This window comes from Delphinus delphis, chromosome 13 (genome assembly GCF_949987515.2).
Source record: "Delphinus delphis chromosome 13, mDelDel1.2, whole genome shotgun sequence".
Lineage (NCBI taxonomy): Eukaryota > Metazoa > Chordata > Mammalia > Artiodactyla > Delphinidae > Delphinus > Delphinus delphis.
In genome coordinates, this window is record NC_082695.1 from 81,633,139 (window position 1) to 81,651,785 (window position 18,647).

The following is an 18,647-nucleotide window of genomic DNA, read 5'->3' on the forward strand; positions in this document are numbered from 1 at the left end:
ACTAGAGAGACAGTAAAAAGATCAGTAGTTGCCAGAAGTTGGTCAAGGGGAAGATGAATAGGCAGAGCAAGGAGGATTTTTAGGGCAGTGAAGATACTCTGTACGATACCATAATGATGGATATATATCTTCATACATTTGTCCAAACCCATAGAATGTACAATACCATTAATGAACCCTAAAGTGAACTATGGGCTTTGAGTGATTATGATGTATGAATGTAGGTTAATCTGTTGTAACAAATGTAACATTTTGGTGGATGATGTTGATAATGGGGGAGAGGATGTGCATGTGTAGGGGCAGCGGGTTTATGGGAAATCTCTGCACCTTCCCTTCAGTTTTGCTGTGAAGCTAAAACTGCTCAAAAGAGTAAAATCATAATTTAAAAATTAACTGTATTAATTACATAACACTTGGACATTAGAATATGTCTTCAAATCTTTGTGAAAATTCAAGTTATCTAAAATGCCAGAAGTCGATCTTACCAGATTTTAGGAGAACAGAATTTTTTTGTTTTCTGTTTTGTATACTTTTGGAATCTCTTAAATAAACTAAAACAATAGTATCATGTTATTCATTATTAATATTATTAATGTTATAAAATTTAGAAAAATATTCCACTTACTGTTGCTTCTACGTTTTTAGGTTATAGAGACAACCATTTTCACTTCATGTTTTTTAGCTTCTAGAGGAGATGAGGGCATTCATTGGTTCTGAGGCCAAACCAACCTTGTTGGAGTACTAGCTATGCAATCATGGGCAGAAAACTTAACTACTATATTGTCTGTTTCCTAATGTGCAAAATAGAACTAAAAATCTAGGAAGTCACTGGCTTGTAAACAGAATTTAATGTGTTTAAAGAAACCATAAATCCTAGTACATAGTAAACTTACAATTAATGCTGTGATTTTTCTACTATTACTACTAATTATTACTATTATTACTAATATATTGACCTGCAAGCAAGAAATTGGAGTTGTGAGCTAAAAGGAAACATTTCTTCATTTGAATTTTTAACACTTTTATCTTGTTCATCTAAAATCCATTAAGATACCACAAAATTAGAAACTATTTTTTTTAGAAGTTTTTTTGTCAGCAGCAATATTCTGCAAACTAGCTGAGAAAAATTAAGTATTTTTAAATCTGAGAACACCTAACCTCGTTTCGTAAAAAAATGAAGTCATTAACTCTGGCTTGCCTATGGCCTAAAAGGCAACAAATGGGCTTTGAGAAGCACTTAATCTGAAATCACTGAAATTGTTCATTCTGAAAAAGATCGGAAAAGGTATGAAGTGTTTTTCCATCAATTTCCATATAAAAAGAAAGCTACCTATACTTCCTTAGCATTGCCTGAATGTCTCCGATATTTGCTTGACGGGCATCCAAGATCATGAAGTGCTCTCAATAAGCTAGTTAGCTCTAAAATGAAACTACTTTGACAACAAGTTTTGGCCATGGGATTGAAATGTGATGTTTTTATCACGTAGAATCCACGTCTTGAATAATCAGGCTGCTTCAGTCATTTGTGGAAGACACAGCATAATAAATCTCAGATGTGATTCTGCCCTGAGAGTCCATCATTTCCACGATGCCCTGATGACCAAGCCTCTGTTACAGTTTTCTCACACTTGACTGGTTCGGTCTCAGATATCATCAGCGGGGAAACCCTCTAAACTTAGCCGCACAGCTTCATTCTCCAAGCCATTTGACTTTAATATAAACGCAAATAGAAGTAATTATGATGGCTGTCTTTCAAGGGGTGGGAGTTAGTTCCCAGCATATACAATTTTAAGGCAACAAATTGAAATCAGCAGGAAAGAAACATTTACAGTTCAGCTTATCTTTATGGAGTTATTTTTACAATTTTTAGTTTTTCTTTATCTCTGCATGTGCTATAAAAACACAAAATTTGGAGCCATTCAATTTGGCTTCCTTTTTCTATTGCATTGAAACAGTAAATGAAATCTAAAGCCACTAATCTATGAATTTCCCTAATTTCAAAGTATGTTAATATTTTTCTTTAGGTACACTACCTACCAAATGGCTTCTCATTAAATGGGATATTAAAATATATTCTATATTACAATTACATTCTACTCTTCCCCACTGTATTTTCAAATTGCTTATAACAAAGAAGTTACATTATGTCAACATTTATTTTGCCTCTGTTTAGTTCCTCTTTTCAGAAATTACCCATTACGGTTCTGGGAAAGATATTAAGTGCTATTATTGAACATGATTCATCCCATGCCCTCTGCCTGTATACATGTCTAATAGACCTAGCTTAACACAAAAAGCTTTGTTACTTTATTTTGTCAGAATTCATAATTTTGTAAAAAAATGTTCACATGAATATCTTCTTTTCTCCAGACTTTTTTCTATTTTGGCATCATAATAGTTTCAGAATGCTAGATTTTTAAAATTAATTTATGAAAATGGCCTCTGAAAGACATGGGGTATCTTTTTTACAGTACCTGTTATATAATCTGGCCTCTCAGACTCAACCTCTGAATAGTTCAGTCATTCTGGCCAGCTTAGAAATGTCATTACTAATATCTTGATGAAGTTTGTATTTTAAGAAATATGACTTTTCCCCTACACTACACTCTTTCCAAACAACATAATAAATGACTCTGAAACATTTATTTTAATGATTTTGTTGCTACAACTAACATACCTTTGGAATTTTTCTCATTGGGCAAAATACCTTTACGTCCTTGGGTTGGAAAGAATCCATTAGAACTTGAAATACAGAGTGCATCTAGTTCTATTATACCCTCCCAACAACCCGTGAAACTCCAGTCCCAAGAGGTCAAGGTGGCATGTAGCATGGAGAGGAAGAAGAGGGGTTCTTGTTTAGGACTCCTCCCCTTACAAGCATTATGATCTCAGGTAAACTAAATTCTCTGTACTTTATTATCTTCATCTGTCAAATGAGAATAATTTTAGTACTTATCACATAGGGATACAAATATTAAGTGAGTTAATGTTTTTTCCTCTTAAATATTCACTTTTTTCTCCTGTTTTCCAGGCCTTAGAATAAATAGTGTGTGGAACACAATGTGGGTTCAACTAGTATCAGTATGGTTTTTACTTAACTGTCTAAGGCTCTTGTGGTGAGCTGGATAATGGTCCCCCAACAACGCCCATCACTTGAGGGCCCCTAAAAGTCATCACAAGTGTGCTTCTAAGAGGGAGGCAGGAGGGGGATGTGGCTGCAGAAGAGGGCAAAGGTGATGTGCCGGTGGGGTCACGAGCCAAACATGGGGACGGCCTCCAGGAGCAGGAAGAAGCAAGGCAACAGTCCGGAGGGGGCGCGACCCTGCTGACCATTCTGCCCAGGGACGTTCATTTCAGACTCCCGCCTCCAGGACTGCAAGAGGATAATCTGTGTTGTTCTAAGCCGTTGAGTTTGTGGCCATTTGTTACAGCAGCAGTAGGAAACCGAAACAGCCATCCGACTAGATATGGAAGTTCCCAGAACTATTACCGCATCTCTGACTCTCTGGCTGTTCTACTTTTCATCACATTTTGGGCTAACCCATAGAGAACACTGCACAGTTGGGGTCCCCTCTATGCTAGAGAATACCGGACTCTTGTTCAAGTACCGCATGGTTGGGAATTGAATTGCCAAGAAACTATCAAAGACAAATATTTTTTCATAGTTTAAGAAAGGCCACTCAAGTTTTCTTTTTTACTTTTTCGAAACCGACATTTGTATTATTTACGAGTTGAAAGTTCAAGCCTGAGGGGGAGGCTAGCAGCTGAGCCTCACGCGGGCAGCATACGTAGGGTCAGTGTCACCCCTAAGGCTTACTGTGCTACAGCTGGACGAGTCAGCGTCTCCTGGCACAGGGACCAGAGGACAGCAGGAATCCAACTCCTGTCCTCCATCCCCTTGCAAAAAGAGGTTAGCCCCAAGTTTGCTTGATCTCAAGGGAAACCACATCTTAGTGACCACTATTAGGAAAGAGAACCTACTCCTTGCTCTGTGGTGACCTACATGGGAAGGAAATCTAAGAAAGAGTGGATATACGTATATGTATAACTGATTCACTTTGCTGCACAGCAGAAACTAACACAACATTGTAAAGCAACTATACTGCAATAAAAACTTAAAAAAAAAAAGGAAAGAGAACCTACTCCAAACTGCACTATAACAAATATTGTTAAATTGTTTACAATATTCTCTTTTTTTCAAACGATTTGTAAGGGGGTTCTAATAGTATTTTTTTTTAAATATAGTTACAATCCCACCATCTAATTTTGCTAGTGGACCTCATTTAATAATTAGGAATGTTTTTTGCTACAAGTTAAAAACCAACTGACAGTGGTTTATACCAATAGTCCATTTCTTTATCATATAAAAAAGCCTCATTTGGCTCCTCTTGTTGATTTGGCTGCTCAGTGATGTCACTGGGGATCCAGGGTCTTTCTGTGCTTCTGTTCTATTGTGCTTATTAGCAAGCTTCCTTTCCATCTTCATGCTTGTAACTCTTGTTCACAAGATGACTGCTAGAGCTCCAGGCATCACATTTACTTTCAAAACACAAATCAGAAGGAAGAGACAAAGTTTCTCCACTGTGAGGCTTATTAATTTTTAATCAGTGAAGGAAATCTTTCCAAATTTCCACACAGATGTCTTCTATTTCATGGGCCAGAATTTTGACATTATGGCATTTGAATTTATGACATTATTTTGACATAACTCTGTCTGCACTGGGAAACGCTGGGAAAGTAAGTAACTGGCAAAGGGGAAGGAAATGCTGTGATGAGCTTACCAGTCATTATTTATCTCCTTGCCTGAGGGAAAACCCTAACTTCCCTGAGATCAAAAGATTTCTACCCTGGCTTCTTATCACAAGGACAAAAGGGCAAATGGGCAGTTGTCAAGGCAATAAACAGAATCTGGCATATTTTAGGACAATATAATTAGAAAATTATAAATTCTCCAAGAATATTTATTCAAGCAAGTTACTATTTTAAATCTATCTTTTAAGTGCATATACTTCTGATTAAAATAATGTATGGGAATTGAAGAAAATTTGGGGAAAGAAAAAAGAACTAAGAATAAAGTGAGAAATGAGAATAAAATAAAATGTTTAAAAGCATCTCCCAGAGACTATCATGTTGGTATTTAGGTATAAATATACGTGCAGCCTTTTTGTTTAGTTTGATTGTTTTACTCAGTGCATCTTTAATACTTTTTAATCAGCCTTTTCCTTAACAGTATATCATGGGCATTCTCCCACATCATTAATATCCTTGTACATCATCATTTAGAATAGCCATATGATAGTCTAAGCAGTAGGTCTATAGTTTAATAGATACAACCAACTCCCACTGTCAAACATTTAGACTGTTTCCTGTTTGTGTTTTTTGGTTTGGTTTTTTATTTTGCTATTAAACACCAAATTATTGCTCTTGTGATGAGAACCTTTAACGTCTACTGTCTCAGCAACTCGCCAATATACAATCCAGTATTGTTGACTGTAGTCACCATGCTGTACGTCACATCCCCACAACTTATCTTAGAGCTGGAACCCAAAGTACCGCTTAAGCTTCCTCAGAAGATCTTAAGCCAAGATTTCTCATACTCACAGATTGCTCTGCCATCTCACATATTAACACAGACTGCCAACTGGCATTGGTGCTACGAGTGTCATAAATTTTCTCTAACTCTGACTTTGGTGCAGGGTATCTACCAAAGGGAGTAACTGCAAAGTTGGATAAAAATAAAGAATGGAGAAGTTTAGCGACAGGGGGAGGGTCAAAATACATTTCTGCTCAGAAAGGAAGGTGAGTCCTTACATCCTGGAAGCACTTCAGGGAAGCACTTCAGAACAAGCTCTATTTCATATCCTTTTACTGCCCAAATGGAGGCGTTTGGTCGAGCAATTTCTCACTCACTCATTTAATGATTCTTATGATTAAGTGCCGTCGAAAGTCAGAACTTGGACAGCACATAAAGAGACACAGCTCCTGCACTTGTGGTTTATAATCTAAGGGAGGCATATGTGCTGGTGAGACATTAAACTCATCACCGAAGAAAGTATTTTCACCTCAGAGGAGGAAAGTTCATGAGCACTTAGATGGTGGCATTATTTCACCTGTTATGTCCTTTTGGGGAGGATGAAGGTGGGAGTATGAAGACCATTGAAAAGATTTCATGGAAGAAATGAGTGATGAGAAGTAATGATCCAAGAAATAAGACTACTGATGAAATAATCGATGCAAAATAAAATAGACAAAGCCCTTTTTCAATACACATAGCCACACGCAAAACAGGCAGTGCCGTAATTTTGACTGAACTTGTTTCTACAGTTTAATAATCTTCTTTCAATATTCCAGGGAACCATAACACTGTTAAGATACCGCTCATACACACGAGGAGGAAAAAAGAAGAAACCCAAATAGGCCACAGTATTTCCAAATAGATCTTCTCCCAAACAAATTCTGATCTAACATAAAGCACATATGTGATAATGTTTGAGAACTGTCAATTAACAAGCAATAACACATTTTCCTGAAGCTTTGACCAAAGGTTCACAGGCTTAACTGAAACTTCTCAGGGTACAAACACATGAATAAACTCTGAAGAAAAGTCATTAATTGTATCTGTCCTTTCAAACAAGTTTTTTATTTTATTATTAAGGGAAGAGATAATAATTTCACTTACTTATTATTTGGTTTTTGAAACTGAGTTTATGTTTTGTGTGTGTGTGTGCTAAAAAAAAAAAGGTTGTGTACTTTACTGTTTACTTTTTCTTCAAGATTTCTTGGATGTATTTCAAAATTTTAGATTGAAATTTGCATTATATTCACTTAAATGTCTTTCTTATCTGGGCTTTTTTTTTAGTTCTCTAACCTAGTAAAGCCCTAATCAAAGAGAATTACTTGGGGCTTCCCTGGTGACGCAGTGGTTAAGAATCCGCCTGCCAATGCAGGGGACACGGGTTCGCTCCCTGGTCTCGGAAGATCCCACATGCCGTGGAGCAACTAACTAAGCCCGTGAGCCACAACTACCGAAGTCCGCGCATGAGAGCCCGTGCTCCGCAACAAGAAAAGTCACCACAATGAGAAGCCCGCGCACCGCAACGAAGAGTAGCCCCCGCTCACCGCAACTAGAGAAAGCCCGCACACAACCAAAAATAAATTTTAAAAAAATTAAGAAACTAAAAAAAAAATTACTTGTTCTAGTATAATTAGTATAATAAATTATATATTTAATGGTATCCACACAGTTTAGAAAATTAGCTTTATTTTTGTCTTCTTAGATGGTCTTGCTGCCTATAAATTCTTATTGGAAGGCAGCTGAATGAAACATAAAAATTATCAGGAGCATACTGCTAAATCTATTTGGACTTGTGCTGTATGTTAAATTTTAGCCCGTTCCACCTGTTGATATTGTAAAAGGTCAGATACTCAATGCAGTGCATTTTAGTGTCTGCCCTAAACGCCAGATTAATCTCAGTGTAATCAATGAGTTTAACCCTATAGTTATTAAGCAGGAAAATAGGATTGTTTCCCTCAGATCCCATGAACCTAGCAGAAGGATAAGAAACATAAATTGTGCAGCTGCTGTCCTGACTAGAAACTAGCTATACAGCCCAAATACATTCCGTTTTGGTGAGACCCAGACTTCCAGTATAAAATCCCATTCATCAGTCACTGTAGTCCCATGATCATCAACCTTAAGGATCAGTATTTTACAAGGCGGGCTAGGTCATTGGAGGTTCATACCACTAGGCAGGTTATTATATAACATTATTATGCTAAGGGACAAGGTCATTCAGAAATCCGATTGCACGCAGATGGGCTTTGATGTCTCTACAAATTTCTAAAACATAAACACTAGCCATTCAAGTTCATCATAGGTTCAAATGGAAAAGGGAACCAATATTGGATTCACATCAAGCTTTAGGCAGACCTGGTCAGGAGAAGCTGGTGGGTACGTTACGAGCATCCTCCATCTTAGTTTCCCATCTTCAAAAAAGTGCCAAGCTACGTGGTTTTATCAGCAGCTTACTGACGGTGACCACTGTCACTCCCAATCACAACTGGTTGAAAGTTAAGAGAATTTAGAAATTATGTGGGCCGGCAGTTCTCAAAGTGTGGTCCCCAAGTCAGCATTATGAGGGAACTTGTTAGAAATGCAAATTCCAGACCTACTGAAAATCAGAAATTCTAGGGGCGGAGCCCAGGAGTCCGTATTTAGGAAACACTTGGGGTGATTCTGATGAACGCTTAAATTCCAAGCAACTCTGCCCCATTTTGTTCCATTTTATGAGTGACAAGACAGTAAAGTCAGAAGGAACCTCAGAGCTCTTGACTTCCCTAAGAATATCCTACACCGTTCATACAGATGATTGCATTTTTTTTAGTGGCAGAGTTGGACTTCATTTGGGGAGTGAAATGGGGGAAGGGGGACTTAGAAAGAGTTTTGTCATTAGACAGCTGATGTTCCAGAAGCCACGAAGCAGAGCCCAGAGGACACCCAGGGTGCAGTGCGAGGAAGCAAACACACAACCAGGAACTGGGCAATCTGGGTTGTAGACCTCACGCGCACCTGGCCGGTCCTAGCGGTGTCACACCAGCCCCCAGGTGGTTTCTCCGAGTACCAAGTGGGAATAATACCTGCCCTCTTACTTCTCAGTGCCGTTTTCAGAATTAAAAGAAGTAATTACATGTGAAACTATCTGAAGCCTGAAAGCCACATATAAACATGTTACTACTTTGGGCAAGCATGCGGCCCGCGGCCGAGAGGGTATAACCCGGAAGGGAGGCACTGCCGCAGAGAGGTGGGGGAGTGACAGGAGGGACCCCCAGGAGAAAGGAAGGGACAGACGGTGACCTAGAGCTGGGTGACCTTGAGAAAACCCGTAAAGGACGACGATAAAAATACGGGGGCCGGCAATGAGAAACCAGTACCAACCAGAAAGAGAAGTGAAAGAGGCTGGATGGGGTGTTCCCGATCACACAGCTGCAGCTCAACAACAACAAGTGTGTGTTTTTAAGGCTACACTGGCCCTGAAGTGGGGGGGAAATGGGAGGGGACAAAAGGTGGCGCCGTGGTAAACAAAGCAAAATCCCTTTGCGGGGACGCGGCCAGCAGGGCGAGTGGCCGGACAGGGGGAGGTGAAGTGGAGGCGGGGCTGGGTTTTAGTTTCTCTTCTCTAATAATTCTGCAATCATCGCAGGCAAGTCTGAAAGTCTGATCCCCTCCCCGTAAGAATGAAAGTGGACGTGAGCTGGCCTCCGTGTGCCGGGCGCTGCGACCAGAACGGAGATGTGCTCCGTGCAAATCCCAGGCCTCGGGGCACCTGGGGAAGTCTAGCTGAGGCGGCAGGAAATAAAAGCAGGAAATAAAAGCACCTGGAGGGAGGGAGGGAGGGAGGCCATGTTTATATGTTGGTTTCAGGCTTCAGATAGTTTCACATGTAATTGCTTATTTTAATTCTGAAAACGGCACTGAGAAGAGGGCAGGTATTATTCCCACTTGGTACTCAGAGAAACAACCTGGGGGCTGGTGTGACACTGCTAGGGCGGCAGGTGAGATCTCAGGCCCCCAGGGGAAAACAACACAGAGAGAAAGCCACGCCTTAGCCCGGGTTTGAAGGAAGATGGGAAGATGAACTTTACTTTTGTTCATCTTCACATTGTCTGGTCTCACTCACTACAACAAACATGCATTCCTTCTGTGATTGGAAACACATCAAAGAAAAAAATTTTAATAAAAAACAATACGATATTATGGAGTTGTGTGCTAAAAATAGCATCAAAGCCATTAACTGGGGCTAGGAATAAGGTCTGAAGCAATCACAGAGTTCATATGATTCGTGCTGCAGCTCTTTCTATATTAAAACGTAAGAATACAGTTACAGGAATAAGTCATTTAAATAAAAGCAAATGAAGCTGACAGACGACATAAAACTCTGTAATCATCACATTTTAAAGTTCTGTATGTATATTTTAGGTTGAACTCCATGAAATATTTGATAATTTACAGTTTGTGACCTACAAACAACTATTATAGGGTTCAATCGTATCTTTCTATTTGGAATAGATGGACAGATAGGTAATGTAACCTGAGACTTTCCAAGATTTGGTTAAAATTCTTTTTTGGATTGTCAGTTTCATTGATTAAATATATTTGCATGAAAAGCAATCTCCACAGTTGTAAACTTATACTATACTATACTGTACTTTCTATCCTGAGAACTCGTCCACATTGGAGGAGGTCAGCTTTGTAGCTGCTGGTTTAGGAACCGTTCCTGACCTTTGAATGCTATGCCAGGAGGACCGGGGAGGGGCAGAGAAGGCCAGGGCCGCAGCAGAGGCCCTCAGCAAGAGCTGCAGGATTGCATCCCAGCAAAAGTTACAGCTGCGTCCACCAGTACACTCCTGAAGAAAACCCCAAAGGGAAAACATTCTGCATTCGCCACAGTATTTACGAGAGCAGAATTCTCACACGTCCCTGTTGCCCATGAGGTAGTCAGTAGACTCACAGCTTCCACAGACACCAAAGGACGTGCAAATTAAACTTTTAAAAGTGTTACATTTTAACTGTTGCTGCATAGTAGGTTTTCGTTCTTTGAATATGAGCCCAACTCATCTATTTCTTTCTTATTCTTTCATGAAATGCCTTATACAACTCCATTCAGTGAATGTTTGTCTTGAACTGATCATCGACGATCACTACTGCTGATCATTTCAGATGTGTTCCCTCTTTATTAAGTAACAAAGCTTCATTTTTCTTCTTAATTAAGAAATAAGAGGGGCTTCCCTGGTGGCGCAGTGGATAGGAATCTGCCTGCCAATGCAGGGGACGCGGGTTCGATCCCTGGTCCAGGAGGATCCCACATGCCACACAGCAACTAAGCCCGTGCACCACAACTACTGAGCCTGCCCTCTAGAGCCCGCGAGCCACAACTGCTGAAGCCCCCGCTCCTAGAGCCCGTGCTCCGCAACAAGAGAAGCCACTGCAATGAGAAGCCCGCGCGTGCACCACAACGAAGAGTAGCCCCGGCTCACAGAAAGCCGGCGTGCAGCAACGAAGACCCAACGCAGCCAAAAATAAATAAATAAGTTTAAAAAAAAAAGAAAAGAAAAGAAATAAGACAATAATAAAAATGGTCCTTAAGGATCTTTGGCCCTAAAATCAATCACTCCAGAATTTACTGATGCTGTCATAACCAAATACCATAGACTGAGTGGCTTAAACAAGAGAAATTTATTTTCTCACACTTCTGGAGGCTGAAGTCCAAGGTCGGGGCGTCAGCATGGTCAGATATTGGGGAGAGCTTTCTTCCTGGCTTGCAGGTGGCTGCCCTCTTGCTGTGAGCTCACATACCTTTCCTCAGTGAGTGTGGAAAGAGAGAGATCTTTCTCTTCTTCTTCTTCTTATAAAGTCACCAATGCTCACTGATTAGGACCTCACCCTTATGACCTCATTTAACTTAATTACATCCTAAAAGCCTTATCTCCAAGTCAGTCACATTGAGGATTAGAGCCTCAACAAGTGAATCTGGGGGGGACACAGTTCAGTCCACAGCAGTCCTGCAACCGCTGGGTTCAGTCCAGGATCCCAACCATCACAGTCTAGATGCACCATGAGAATCCCGCCTCTGGTCCACACCAATGTCAGCATCTCAGGGAAACTCAGTGGGTACCCTCACCTCAATTATGAGTTCTAAATCCAGACCGAAGCAAGAGCATATTTAAGCTAAGAAAGGCTGCCAAAATCAGAATTCTGAGGTTTGGAGTTTTTTAGAGAACTGAGAACTCAGAAAGAGGCCTTGGGATCCAAAACGAAACACCATATACAGCCGTCCCCCACAAATACCTACTGAAGACCCCTCTGCAAGCTGAGAACCAATGAACTATGAAGACCTTGGAGCCTCCTGAATCCTGAAATGCCATCACGTTATGGAGCATTTCCAGCCTGTGAACTGGCCATTTTTGCAGCTACGGCTTTCCCAGACCCGCTGCAGTTTGTGGAGCCACTTGCAACAGAGTTTCCTGTACCCCAGGGCGTCTCAAGCAGGAGGGATGTGCTCTGAGACCAGAACTTAGTTACAGCGGACACCCCGCTGCATGCATCCATCCATCAGGGCGCAGGCAGAGAAGCAGAGGCAGTTGGAGAGACACATGGAGACAATGCAAGGCATCGGCTTATGTACTTCTGGGGGCTCACTGGACAAGTTCAAGGTCACAGGCGGGGGCTCCAGGATGGGGCGTGAAGCTGCCATCCACAGGCAGCACTGCTCCTTCGCCAGGAGGTCCTCAGTGCTGTTCTTTCACCTGATGGAATCAGCTCCACCCAGATTCTCTGGGATCATCTCCCTACTTCTGGGCTCTAACCACACCTATGAAACACCTCGGAGCAGTATCTCAGTTAGTGTTTGATAAAAACCGGGTCTGTGGCCCGGCCAGGTTCACACAGGAAAGACTCCCCAGCCTGCAGGCGTCCCCTTCGCCCTATAGAGGGCTGTCGGGCACCACGGCGTAACCCCCAGTGAAATCTGAGTGTAGTTCTCTACTGCGAGGGCTTCATGAAACAATGCACGTGAAAAATACTAAAAAGAAAAGTTTTACACACATATAACAGAGTCTTGGTTTTAGCACTGTTGGTATCAGAGGATGTCTGCCTGTTATTCTAAAAGCAAAAAAAATATTCTTGCAAGTACACAGGGGCATCAGGCAGTACCATCTCACCAGGAACAAACTCTTGCATCTCTGCTACTTTTGTTGACTTCCGTGTTTCTTAATTTTAGCCGGTGCCACTCAATCTAATCTGCATGGTTATCTTAGTCTTAGGAGGATAGCCATCTATTTCAGCATGTATGTTTCTCAATGAGTGAGGAATATGCATGAAGTGAAGAAAAAAGTCTAGACAAAACTATCCCATTGATGCAGATTTCCATACTGTCTACAGTGCACCTGCTGCCCCTCAAAGCAGCGAGCAGCTCCTGACCACCCTGTGATCCTGTGAGACCGTGTGAGCTGTCCCTTCCCCAGGAGCTCTGCAGCTTGTCCAAGACCAGTTCTCATTCCAGTGCAGCCCATATATCCAGAGACTGAACGGGATTTCAGACAATGATCTTAACCACCAGCTGTGTCCCACACGCATCCCCACACTAAGCTCCCAAGTCTCAAGTACCTGAATGGACAAAAATTATTGTGCTTTGTAGTTTCTGCCACAAAGGAAAACACATATAATATTTTTTAAATATAGCATATATACATATATTATTTATAGATATAGATAGATGCAGACTTAATGAATCTATCTAAAGTTGTGATTGTCAGTAGAAAGCAAAAGGCAGGATACACGTGTAATGATGCAAGTCACGGATGAATTTTTCCCAACAGTACACACTTCAACACACACCAAGCAATAAGGGAGCTGCCTCTGTGCGTGGATTAGCTGCACCGGGCACAGGTTAGCGCAGACAATGAAGATGAGGAGGATGTTAAACCTTCGAGTTACTGTTTTTATATCCTATCTCTTTCCACTTATTTAAAAATACAGCTGCAATATGTAAACACTGCCAGAACCTATTCTTATTAAAGTAAAAAGGCAAACCATTCAGAAGTTTGTAAATATCAGAATAACAATCGTTGGCCATTCATTTTCTACACACATTTTTTTTCCCAATAGACTCACGTGTCAACCATCCTGTGAAAATTACACGTAGTGGTTAAAATGCTTGAGAATAGTGAGGCAAGTCGGTAATTGAAAGTTATCAATAAGACAGAGCGTGTCCGATTGTCAACTGGCTTCTCAAAACCCCCCGCACCATACTTCCTGTGTCAGCCACATTTCTCTGCTTTCCGTCCCACGTTCTAACAGCAGTAACAGGATATTCTAAAATACACTAAGACTGCATCTTCTCAGTTCAGTTTAACTGTCTGTCACAGGAGACAAAAAGAAACTATCTTAACAAAAGAACTCTGGTAAGAGATATATTCACCAGTTAATCATCCCCTGAATGTTAACCATCACAGCTTGTAAGCTATTTACCCTATAATCTCTTTATTTTCTATCTTTAAAGTACCCTATAGCGGTATAGCAATCCTCTAGAGCAATTTTAAAGGGCAGCAAATCTTCGAGCACAGTCTTCCATATTCAGAATTAAAACATGCTTCACTGTTTTTAACACAGGCTCTAACAGAATGAAAGCTTCATTCTAAAACCGCAGGAATCATTCATCTTCCCTGTGTTGTGTTGGTCCTAAAATAAATGTTTCTTTCTTCCCTGTGACAATTAAATGAAGGCTCTGATTTTTTTCTCCATTTTATTTTTATGTTGACAGCATGCTATTGTTTAAAAAAAAAAAACTCATCTGAAGAAGAGACTCTCCCCATCAAAACAATAGCAGGAACAAAAATCTATATGCCTTATAAGAAATAATTTGGATAATTCTCAGGTGACTGGACTGTACTGGAAATTAATGTTGATTAATAAGTATATCCATCCTATGAATTTGAGTGGTAAGAGAACTGCTTACCTAATTTTCTGTTCTCTAGTAAGAATTCCAGAATGTCCGTATTCATTCTTTCTTTCTCACATGTCATGGAGTTATTCAGCTCTCTCTATGAAACTGTCCTACTGGTCACTATCATGAAATTATTTCATTAAGATATGATGTGTATTTCAGATGATGAAGAATTTCACTGAAACTTAGCAGAGTCTTACTAAATAATAAGTCATTGTAAAAATCCAACAAAAACTGGAAGTCACTGCTATTATCGTGAGAATCATTAAATATCACTATTTATTAACATTGTCAAGAACTGTGGACAGTCTAAGATTTCACCCCACATGCCAGCTAGCCAGTAAGCCTGCCGCAGTTTCATGGATGCTGGCAGAACACAAGAGACCCCTGGATCAGAGACTAAGGACCTTTTATTACTCACAGCAATAGCATTGGCCAGAGTATCTGCATTTATGTTGGTTTCCTGAGTCCCATTTCTTACAGGGAGATGAAAAGAAGGTCAGGTGACACCCACATATGAAGTAGGCTGTGTTACAGGGGAGGAACCACAAGCATAGGGAACCCCAGTATTTTATAGTGGGTGATTATACAGCCTGAACTTTGTCCCTGAGGGAGACACTATCCTTACTTCATGGGACATAAGCAAATCTTCCCTTTTCTCCGGAGGGAGACACTTGCTCCATTTTTCAGAAGAAGGCCATCCGTGCTCACCAAACATGCAGAGATGCAAGAGGCTCATGGAGGATCACCTACCAACAAACTTTCACTTCCTCATTTTTTCACTAAACTCGCATCTGTTCAGATCTTTTAAAACGTTTTCAATTGGTACATTTGTTGGGGTCAGTGTATTATAATGAAGCTAAAAATAATCATTTCCTTATTCTCCTATGTATACCTATAGCAGACATTTGACAATCACATTTAGCCTTACATTGTTATTAAAATTCTAATTTTAAAAAGGATTGTCATTTCCCCATTAGCCAGGACCAGGCGACATCATTAAATTATTTTGATTCAACAAAATAATTATTGACCATCAAAGACGTGCGAGGCAATCGATGAGATATCGGTCCCTCTCTGTATCTTCTATCTGCACAGAGTGAGCTGCTGCATGCATTTTTCATAGTTTTATTCATTAATATTTACTGAGTTCCTGCTGTGAGCCTGGCATTTTACAAGGTTCCAAAGACAAAGGTAAATAAGCTTCCTTTCCTCAAGTTCAGGGTAAAAGCTCACAGAAGAGACACCAAGGTGAAGCATTAAGAGATGAGCAAGAGGTATATAGGAGGTGCTAAGAAAGTGTAGCAGGGGCTTCCCTGGTGGCACAGTGGTTAAGAATCCGCCTGGCAATGCAGGCGACAGGGGTTCAAGCCCTAGTCCAGGAAGATCCCACGTGCCGCGGAGCAACTAAGCCCGTGCACCACAGCTACTGAGCCTGCGCTCTAGAGCCCGTGAGCCACAACTACTGAACCCGCGAGCCACAACTACTGAAGCCCGCGCGCCTGGAGCCCGTGCTCCGCAACGAGAAGCCACCGCAATGAGAAGCCCGCGCACCACAAGGAAGAGTAGCCCCCGCTCGCCGCAACTAGAGAAAGCCTGCGTGCAGCAACAAACACCCAACGCCGCCAAAAATAAACAAGATAAAAATGAAAAAAAAAGCGCAGCAGAGACTCAGGCTGGGTGAGATGGTGCCAGGCTTCCAAGATGGATTCTTCAAGAAAAACAGGAATTAGCCTGAAAGAGCTGAGCACAATGCAGCGTGAGGGTGGACATTCCAAGCAGAGAAAGGAGCCCATGCCACGGGTCAGGGAGCCTCTTTAGCTGGGAACTGTGTGTCCTTTAGAAAGAGGCCATGAAAGCAGACGTGGAGGTGGAGGCTGGAAAAAGCTGGAGCTGGAGAAGTGAGCACAGTTCAAATCAGAGTCCTTAGGGGCAGTTCCAATATATTTATACACATATATATAGGAAAGAGTTTAAGGGTAACAATGTGGTTAAAAGGAAGCCCTGGAGGATTTGTCTTGAAACCGTATTTGTAAGCAAAGCAATGTTTTTACGTGGATTTTTTACTGGAGAGGAGTGGAACTGATGGATTTTGTACATGAGGGTCGAGTAAAGAACCCCCAAATTATACCCTTGTCACCACCATTGAGAACCTTAAGTACCATGCGGGAGAGTTTGCATTCACCCTGAACAGGTGTGCAGCGGGGTGGACACCACTGGTCAGGAAGACCAGCTGGCTGGCTATGGCCATAAGCCTGGTAAGAAATTCAGGGCAGAGGTAGGGAGCATGAAGAAAATAAGTGGATTCAAGAGGTTTTGAAGAGGTAGAAACTGCAGGACTTAGTGGCTGATGGCAGGAGGGGAGATGACAGCAAAGCACGGAGACCAGGATGGCTCACAGTCCTCTGACCTGGGCTGGGTTGATGGGTACCATTCACTGAAATAGTAAGTACAGGAGGACAGGAAATCGGGCAGGGAAGAATGGTGGGTTCAGTGTTGAAATACCACCTGTCAGTAATGGACAGGTTTTTGTTTTCTGGCCATGCTCTCCTGTTTAACTCATGAATGCCAAGTTGAAGAGGCACAAAGGTTTTCCCCATTTTAAAAGCCTCTCATTCTTTGTCTGTAGGTGACAGAGAACATTGCAGCGATCAGATCTCCAGCTGCTGGGCTTTCCCAAACGGGAACCCCAAAACAACTCACCTCTCCCTCCTCCATTTTTAGAAATAAATTCTCTCTTCAATTTATCAGAGCCTAGTTATTTAGCAAATTCAACAATATCCAGAAACCCATTTCAAATAAAAGGGAAGCAACACGAAGGCATTACCACAGCATATTGGGATCTACTCCCTGCCCTGGTTTAGTTACACCGTCCCACTGCATCTCCACTGCTCAGGTGGAGTCCCTAGGACTGTTCTCATTTCACAGATAAAGAGGAACCTCAGGCTCCAGCTACAGTCAGGACTCTGTAACTCGAGTCTATCACGCCCTGAATTATATTCTTTAACTTTCCTGTGTTCCCCAGACAATTTCGCTTCAAAGCTTCTAAAAGGTGGAGTATTTTGCCGTCTCAGTCTTGTTTCTAAACCTGCTGAAACCATGTAAATTCTCTGTGTTATAACTGCTCAAGGCTTAAGGCTAGGAAAGCCTGCGTGTCTGGCAGAATCAGCGGTTCTCAAGGTCCCATCTCTGGTCTACCAGGCGCTTCTTTCACAACTGAGAGGAATACATTTCTTACGCAGCTAAACTCCTCCAATTTTCTTTCTGAGAATTACATTTCTAATCTCCTGACTGAAAGGAACAGGAGGGCCTATTTGCTATGGCCGAATTCATATAACACTGGTACCAAATTCTCAGGTCAAGCAAAAATGCTCTTTCTCAGCGCCCTCCTGGTCCTTTCTCTAGAATTCCGAATTTCTAGCTCCTGAGAGCTGCCTGTTCTTTGTCTTAGTTGTTACACTCCTCTTCACTGAGAGATTCTTTCATTATCATTTCATTGGATTTATGTTTGGAACGACTTGTCTACCAAAAAAAAATGTTTTAAGTAAAATACATATGACTGAAGATCAAAAGTTGCAATCATTAGATGATAGTACTACCAGCCTGAAATATATGTATACGTATGTGTGTATGTACATATGCATGTGTGTGTATATATGTGTGTATTCGTATGTCTATATATACGATATATCCAACCAAAGCACATAGAAAATGTACTCACATTGGGCAGAGTCGTCTTAAGTAAAAATATAATAAAATTTTTAACAAAAATAGTTTTCTGACCACTTCAAGCCCACTCACCACCACTGTCATGACCCCTCAGTGAATCAGTCCAGGCTGAAATGTTCTCTAACATGTAAATGGTAGCTAATAAACACTTTCCTGACAGGGTCACATTAAAATTGAGGCTCCACAGGACTGAATGTTGTCCAGCTTTAGAGGAGTTAAAACTCAGAATTTGATTCTTTTCGACTTGGTGTCAAAAAATGACAAATGACCCTTTATTTTAACTTCAGCTGCTTTCATACCTATCTCCCAATTCGAACTACTTTCCTAGATTTCTTTCTAGTGATTTTTAATGCTTATGTTTTCACTTGCTTTTCAAGGTCTTTGTAATTTATTTTTATATATAGTGTAAGAAAGAAT

The 18,647-nt window shown here is 41.1% G+C and overlaps 1 protein-coding gene across 1 annotated transcript in view; it reads left to right on the plus strand.

Moving 5' to 3' along the window:
* DOK6 (docking protein 6) overlaps positions 1-18,647 on the plus strand; it is a 243,776-nt gene that overhangs the window by 213,948 nt on the left and 11,181 nt on the right. The window lies entirely within an intron of this gene.